We start from the raw sequence: 8443 nt of genomic DNA on the forward strand, positions 1-8443 counted from the left end.
TTTTTGAGATGGAGTCAGGTTCTGTTGCCCAGGCTGGAGTGCAGTGGCGTGATCTCGGCTCACTGCAACCTCCACCTCCCGAGCTCAAGTGATTCTGCTGCCTCAGCCTTCCAAGCTACAGGCGTGCACCACCACGCCCAGCTAAGTCTTGTATTTTTCGTAGAGATGGGATTTCACTATGTTGGCCAGGCTGGTCTTGAACTCTTGACCTGAATTGATCCAACTGCTTCAGCCTCCTAGAGTGCCAGGATTACAGGCATGAGACACTGTGCCCGGCCGCCCTTTGCATTTTCAAAACAGCTTTTGAGTCAGCTTGACAATTTCCTCCCAAAACTGTAGGGATGACGTTGAATATATGTGTCAGTTGGGAGAAATTGTCATCAAAATATTGAGGCTTCCAGCGCATGAGCAAGGGTGATCTATCTTTGTCTTTATGTCTTTAAAAATAGCTCTCAGCAGTGATTTATGGTTGTATGTGGTGAAGATCTTAAACAATTTCTTAGACTTATTTCTAAATAAGATCGTGCCACTGTGTGTAACGTGATTGATGCTATAGTAGTCTGTAGTTGTTTTTTTTTTTTGAGATGAAGTCTCACTCTGTCACCCAGGCTGGAACGCGGTGGCTCCATCTCAGCTCACTGCAACCTCCACCTCCCGGGTTCAGGCGATTCTCCTGCCTCAGCCTCCCAAGTAGCTGGAACTACAGGTGCGCAACACCACGCCCAGCTAATTTTTGCATTTTTTGTAGAGACGAGGTTTTACCATTTTGGCTAGGCTGGGCTTAAACTCCTGACCTCAGATGATCCACCCGCCTCAGCCTCCCAAAGTGCTGGGATTATAGGCATGAGCCACGACACCCGGCCACGCCCCGCAATTTTTGTATTTTTAGTAGAGATGGGGTTTCAATATGTTGGCCAGGCTAGTCTCGAACTCCTGACCTCATGATACGGCCACATCAGCCTCCTAAGTTGCTGGGATTACAGGTGTGAGCCACGGCGCCCAGCCAAAAATGTTTTTTAAATTATTGGTAAAATAAAAATAGAAATATTGAGCTGGGCACGGTGGGTCAGGCCTGTAATCCCAGCACTTTGGGAGGCCAAGGCAGGTGGATTGCTTGAGGTCAGGAGTTCAAGACCAGCCTGACCAACATGATGAAATCCCGTCTCTATGAAGAATACAAAAATTAGCTGGGTGTGGTGGCAGGTGCCTTTAATCCCAGCTACTCGAAAGGCTGAGGCAGGAGAATTGCTTGAATCTGGGAGGTGGAGGTTGCAGAGAGCTGAAATCACGCCACTGCACTCCAGCCTGGGCGACAGAATGAGACTCCATCTCAAAAAAAAAGAAAAAAGAAATATCTTCATCCGTTCTCAGGGTATGCTTAAATTAAGCTGTTGCCAAAAAAGAAAAGAAAAAGAAAAAAGAAATCATCACTAAAGAGAAATTTTTTTGACATGGAGTCTCACTCTGTCACCCAGGCTGGAGTGCAGTGGGGCAATCTCAGCTCACTTCAACCTCCACCTCCCAGATTCAAGCAATTCTGCTGCCTCAGCCTCCCGGGTAGCTGCGATTACAGGCACGCATCACCACACCCGGCTAATTTTTGTATTTTTAGTAGAGACAGAGTTTCACCATGTTGGCCAGGATGGTCTCCATCTCTTGACCTCAGGATCCTCCCACCTCAGCCTCCTGAAGTGCTGGGATGACAGGCCTGAGCCACCTCGCCCGGCCGTCGTCACTAAAATTTAAGGTTACTAGTCATAAGAATTCTAGTTAAGGCCAGGTGTGATGGCTTACATCTGTAATCCCAGCACTTTGGGAGGATGAGGAGGATTGCTTGAGCCCAACCGTTTGAGATCAGCTTGGGCACCTTAGTGAGGTCTCGTCTCTAAAAACATATGTAAAAACTAGCCAGACGTGGCGGTGTGCACCTGTGGCGCCATCCACTCGGGAGGCGGAGGTGGTGGAACGGCTGGAGCCCAGGAGGTGGAGGCCGCATGAACCATGACCGCACCACTGCACTCCAGACTGGGCAACAGTTAAAAAAAATAAAAATTTGGCCAGGCACAGTGGCAGTCACCTCTAATCCCAGCTACTGGGGAGGCTGAGGCAGAGACTTACTCGAACCCAGGAGGCGGAGGTTGCAGTGAGCTCAGTTGGCGCCATTGCACTCCAGACTGGGTGACAGAGTGAGACTCCTCTCAAAAAAGAACAGGGACGTCTGCCAGATGCTACAGTGGTGAGTGAAAGCAGGCAGACGGGACCGACCTTGCCTGATCTGGAATGAGCTGCTGGAGCTGTGAGGGTGAGGCGGGGATGGCAGTGCCATCTTATAATGAGATTAACAACAAGTACAGAGGATTCAGGATGTCAGCTCAGGATTGAAGCTAAAGGTCTGCCGAGGACACAGAGGACTCCCAGTGTTTCCTGGAATTTGGCCGTTTCGTGGACACACACACCCAATGACGCAGCAGCGCTAAGACTTCTACCTAAAACCATGCTGGAAACCTGCCTCATTCGCTCACCACCAGAACCCGACGTGGGCCACAAAATGCTTGCCTGGGCTTGGTCCTGAAAGGCAGAATTATATCAACCTGCCTGCAGAACATCTTCACAGGGCGAAAATTTCTGACAATGAAGGATATTTAAAGGAATGGACCACTGGTTACAAAATTTGTTCTAAAAAAAACAAAACAAAAACCTGTTTTGGGGCTGGGTGAGGTGGCTCACACCTGTAATCCCAGCAGTTTGGGAGGCTGAGGCAGGCGGATCACCTGAGGTCAGGGGTTCGAGACCAGCCTGGCCAACATGGTGAAACTCTGTCTCCACTGGGTGTGGTGCGGTACCACATGCCTGCAATCCTAGCTACTTGGGAGGCTGAGGCAGGAGAATCACTTGAACCTGGGAGGCAGAGATTACAGTGAGCAGAGATCACGCCTCTGCACTCCAGCCTGGGCAACAAGAGCGAAACCCCGTCTCAGAAAAAAAAAAAAAAAGAACACACTCTGTACCAGGTGTGGTGGCTCACGCCCGTAATCCCAGCCCTCTGAGAGGCTGAGGCGGGAGGATCCCTCGAGCCCAGAGGCTGGAGACCAGCTTGTGCAACATGGTGAGACCTCGTCTCTCCAAAAACAACAAAATTAGCCGGGCACGGTGGCATGCACCTGTAGTCCAGCTACCTGGGAAGCTGAGGCGGGAGGATCGCTTGATCGCTTGAGCCTAGGCGGTGGAAGCTGCCGTGAGCTGTGATCGTATATCACACCCCGGCCTGGGCAAGGGAGCGAAACCCTGTGTTAGAAGCGAACAGACAGAACTTGCTCTGACAAGACCCGAGGTGCACCGTCACTGTCGTTTCACTCCAACTTCAGAAGTTCTGGCTGGTGGATCCTCTGGTCACGTAACCACACACACCCCACCTGACAGTGCCGCGAGAACCGGCCCGCAGCCCGAGGCTCCGTGGAAGGCCTGCGACGTGTCCCTCCGTCTCCACCACTGATGCTGCCAGAAACAAATCCAAAGCTTTTTCTTTTGGATCTTCAAAGCACTTTTGTAGATTTCCATCGCTTTCCATTCTGTCTAAAGACGTTTCAGATCTTCAGAGAAAGATACATTGGCTCTAAAACTTTCAAGGTGAAGGCCAGGCACAGTGGTTCACGCCTGTAATCCCAGCACTTCAGGGAGCCGAGGCAGGAGGATTGCTTGAGTTCAGGATTTCAAGACCAGCCTGACCAACGTGGTGAAACTCCATCTCTACTAAAAAATACAAAAATTGGCTGGGCACCGTGGCTCACGCCTGTAATCCCAGCACTTTGAAAGGCCGAGGCGGGCACATTACCTGAGGTTGGGAGTTCAAGACCAGCCTGACCAACATGAAGAAACCCCGTCTCTACTAAAAATACAAAAATTAGCCGCCACCACGCCCGGCTAACTTTTGTATTTTTAGTAGAGACGGAGTCTCACCAGGTTGGCCAGGTTGGCCTCGGACTCCTGACTTCAGGTGATCCACCTGCCTTGGCCTCCCAGAGTGCTGGGATTACAGGCGTGAGCCATGGCACCCAGCCAATTCGAAGATTTAATATTGATTGATATGTCAATTTACCCCAAAGTGATCTAATGACTAAGGTAATTCCTATCAAACTTCCCAAAAGACTTTTCTGCAGAAATGAAACAAGACAAAATTTGCTTTTAAAGAATGTGTAGCCGGGCATGGTGGCTCACACCTGTAATATCAGAACGTTGGGAGGCCAAAGTGGGAGCACTGTCTGAGCCCAGGAGTTTGAGACCAGCCTGGACAACATAGTGAGACCCCATTTGTACAAAAATTTTTTTAATTACCAGGCCATGGTGGCACATGCCTGTGGTCCCAGCTACTCAGGAGACCAAGGCAGGAGGATTGCTTGTACCTGGAGGTTTAAGGCTTCAGTGAGTCGAGATCACACCACTGGACTCCAGCCTGGGTGACAGAGTGAGACCCTGTCTAACACAAATAAAAAAAAAAAAAACTTTATTTTAGAAAGTTTGTCTAGGGCCAGGCATGGTGGCATGCCTGTAATCCCAGCACCTTGGGAGGTCTAGGCAAGAGGATCACAAAATGAGCTGGCTGTGGTGGTGCATCCTGTAGTCCCAGCTACTTGGGAGACTGAGGCAGGGGGACTGCTTGAGCAGGAGGGAGAGGTTGCAGTGAGCCGAGACTGCACTCTTGCACCCCAGCCTGGGCAACAAGAGCAAAACTTCGTCTCAAAAAAAAAAATTAGCTGGGCATAGTGGCACACACCTGTAGTCCCAGCTACTAGGGAGGATGAGGCAGGAGAAGCCCTTGAACCCAGGAGGTGGAGGTTGCAGTGGGCCAAGATTGAGCCACTGCACTCCAGCCTGGGTGAAAGGGCGAGATTTCGTTTCAAAAAAATGAAAGAAGAAGAAGAAGAAAATGCAGAGACCAGGCACGGTGGCTCAGGCCTGGAATTGCAGCACGTTGGAAGGCTGAGGTGGGAGAATCATCTGAGCCCGGGGCAGAGGCTGTAAGTAGCCAGTCATGTCACTGCACTCCAGCCTGAGCGACAGAGAGACCCTGAGACCCTGTCTCTATTCTTTTTTTTTTTTTTTTTTTTTTTTTTTGAGATGGAGTCTTGCTCTGTCACCAGGCTGGAGTGCAGTGGCATGATCTTGGCTCACTGCAACCTCTGGTTCCTGGGTTCAAGCAATTCTCCTGCCTAAGCCTCCTGAGTAGCTGGGACTACAGGCGAAAGCCACCATGCCCGGCTAATTTTTGTATTTTTTTAGTAGAAATGGGATCTCACCATGTTGGCTAGGATGGTCTTGATCTCCTAACCTCATGATCTGCCCACCTCGGCCTCCCAAAGTGCTGGCATTACAGGCCTGAGCCACCACGCCCAGCCAATTTTGCATTTTTAGTAGAGATAGGTTTTACTATGTTGGCCAGGATGGTCTCAATCTCCTGACCTTGTGATCCGCGCATCTCAGTCTCCCAAAGTGCTGAGATTACAGGTGTGAGCCACCTCGTGTGGCCAGCCCGGTCTCTATCAAAAGAAAAGAGGAGGGCGGGCGAGGTGGCTTACACATGTAATCCCAGTACTTTGGGAGGCTGAGGCAGGTGGATCACCTGAGGTCAGGAGTTCAAGACCAGCTTGGACAACATGATGAAACCCCGCCCCTACTAAAAATACAAAAATTAGCCGGGCGTGGTGGTGGGCGTCTGTAGTCCCAGCTACTCGGAAGGCCGAGGCGGGAGAATCACTTAAACCTGGGAGGCGGAGGTTGCGGTGAGTGGAGATCGTGCCACTGCACTTCAGCCTGGGTGACAGAATGAGACTGCGCCTCAAAAGAAAAAAAAAGCCATTAGTACGTGCACACACAGATCACGAGGGTTACTACCTAACGATCCACGGCAGACGTCAAATAACTCAGACAACTGCACAGAAAGGGTGTAGCGCGTATGAGGAGAGCAGCTAGGGTGTGTGGGAGAATCGGGTTAGCCGGCAGCTTCCCACACGTCCAGCCTGGGCCATCTGCCCTCAGCACCTGTCCAGGGCAATTAAGAAAAATACTCTTTTAGTTATTTATGGCTTTCCTGGAAAGCCTGGATGTTCGAGCTGCAGAATGCACGTGATCTCCACTCCTTCATCAACTTCCACGTCTGCACCACTTCCCCATCAGAAGTGTCTCCAACAAAAAGCAAAACAAAGCCACCAGTCAGTATGGCCTATTAAATAGAAGCTTAGCGAGAAAGTGATAAATCTACCACAAATCTACAATTAGGGAAAGACATTAGCACCCTCCTCAATTATTATCGGACCAAGCAGGCAAAAACACAAATCAAACGAGGTTATCCGATTTGAACCACACAGTTTATTAACAAGCATGATTTTTGGCCGCGTTTATAACCCGCACTTGGTGCACATTCTTCTAAAGCACAAAAATTGGCCTCAATTGTAACGTTTTAGAAATAAATTAAAAAGACGCTGCGCAATGGCTCACGGCTGTAATCCCAGCACTTTGGGAGGACGAGGCAGGAGGTTTACGAAGTCAGGAGTTCGAGACCAGCCTGGCCAACACAGTGAAATCCCATCTCTACCAAAAATTGAAAAAATTAGCCGGGCGTGGCGGTGGGCACCTGTAATCCCAGCTACTCGGGAGGCTGAGGCAGGAGAATCACTCGAACTTGGGAGGCGGAGGTTGCAGTGAAGAGAGATGGCGCCAGGAAAGAGAGGGAGGAAAATTTCCCCTTAGATTTGGACTTTTTGATACAAGCGGATGCTAGGTGGGTGTTGTTGACTGAAGGGTGGATGAACGGCCCACGCTTGCCCGGCAGGTGACGCCTCCAGGTGGGTGCTCTGTGGGAGGGGGAGGTGACAGGCCTGGGGAGTGGTGAGCACCCCAACATTCACCCATGCAGGGACTGGCAGACACGCTCCCTACTCGGCAGCCCTCTGTTATGACCTCGAAGCCAACACGAAGGCCAGACCAGAGCTGGGCGCCCCTCTGTGTGGGCTCCTGGGACAGGCACTCTCCTGGAGGGGGCTCCTACCCCCGGCTGCCCAGCCCTGGGGGTGGGCGGGACAGAGCTCCTCCCAGAGATGGCCAGCGGGTCCGCACGGCCCCAAGAGACAAAGGTTTCCTGGAAGCCGCAGCCCCACCCCGCGGAACCAGATCCCTCCCCAAACTCCAGGAGCCCGAGAGCCGCAGGAGTCCTCAGGCCCCTCCGGGCAGGACCCAGGACCTGCGTGCTGAGCTCTGGGGAGCCGCCGCCATCCGCCCGGAGATGCCAGATTTCAAGGGGCCCGAATCCCCGGCTCCGTTGCACGGCCCTCGCCCCAGACCACAGACACCAACCGCCAGGGCGAGCATGGACTGGGGAGAACGGGACACCCTCCGCGAGACCCGCGGGGCCTCTCCAAGGACAGCCGCGCGGGCGGGCGCGGTCTCCGGACCGAGTTGAGGCCTCGGGGCCGGGGACGCGCGTGCACGCGTGGGATTCCCACTCGCTGGGGCGCGCGCCGAGGGCGCTGGACTCTGGGCTCCTGGCGCGGCCCCGCCTCCGCCTTTGCGGTGACCCCACTCGACCGCGCCCCGCAAGGGCGTGAAACCTCCCAGCCGCCCTCTGAGCCCCTTAGGACGGGTCCCGGCGCCCGTGCGCTCCTCCCGGGCCGGAACCGCTGCGGGGCCGGCGGCCGGGACAGGCCTTGGGGCGGCCCGGGGGACTCAGGGCCCAGGCGCGCGCTCAGCCCCGGCGACCACAGAAGCCACGGGCTCGGCGGCTCCGCAGGCTGGGCCGGGCGCGCCACGAGGCGGCGGCAGTGAGGCTCCCGGTGATTCCCAGGCACCTGGGCTGCGGGAGGAGACGAGAACCGTTCCGGGGCGACCGCCGCCCCCAAGGAGACGTGGCACAGAAAGCACCCAAAACACCTTCCTCTAAAGCCCCCATGGGCGTAGGGAGCCGATGTCCCAGAAGAATCCAGGAGGGCTTCCGAGAGGCGGAGCGTGGGGAGCTGTGGGGGGTGGGGTCGACAGGCGTGGGGAGGACGCGGGTGGGCGGAACTCCGGGCACAAAAGGCCACAGGGAAGGTGGGTCGCGCAGTCGTGGTGACCACGTGGCGGCCACGGGCTGAGGGGCCCACGTGCGCGAAGAGGGTGATGGGCGGATGCCTGGGCACCTCCTGCTTGCCCCGCGGGCTCTCGGTCACCCAGTGAGTCCAAGCCAGAGCCGGTGGCACGGGGTTGGGGGCTCTGGGAAGGCGGACAGAGGCTGCCTGAGGCCCCGGCCTTCGGGTCAAGTCGCGCAAGCCTAGAGCTGCTGAGAATACGACCTGAGCGAGGGGTGGGGTGGAAGGAGGAGACAGCAGGACCCCAGTGAGGGGTAGGGGGGAGAAGACAGCGGGACGCCAGTGAGGGGTGGGGGAGGAGGAGACAGCAGGACCCCAGTGAGGGG

The sequence above is a fragment of the Sapajus apella genome, unplaced genomic scaffold, assembly GCF_009761245.1.
Source record: "Sapajus apella isolate SASKATOON/1434 unplaced genomic scaffold, GSC_monkey_1.0 scaffold126, whole genome shotgun sequence".
Classification (NCBI taxonomy): domain Eukaryota; kingdom Metazoa; phylum Chordata; class Mammalia; order Primates; family Cebidae; genus Sapajus; species Sapajus apella.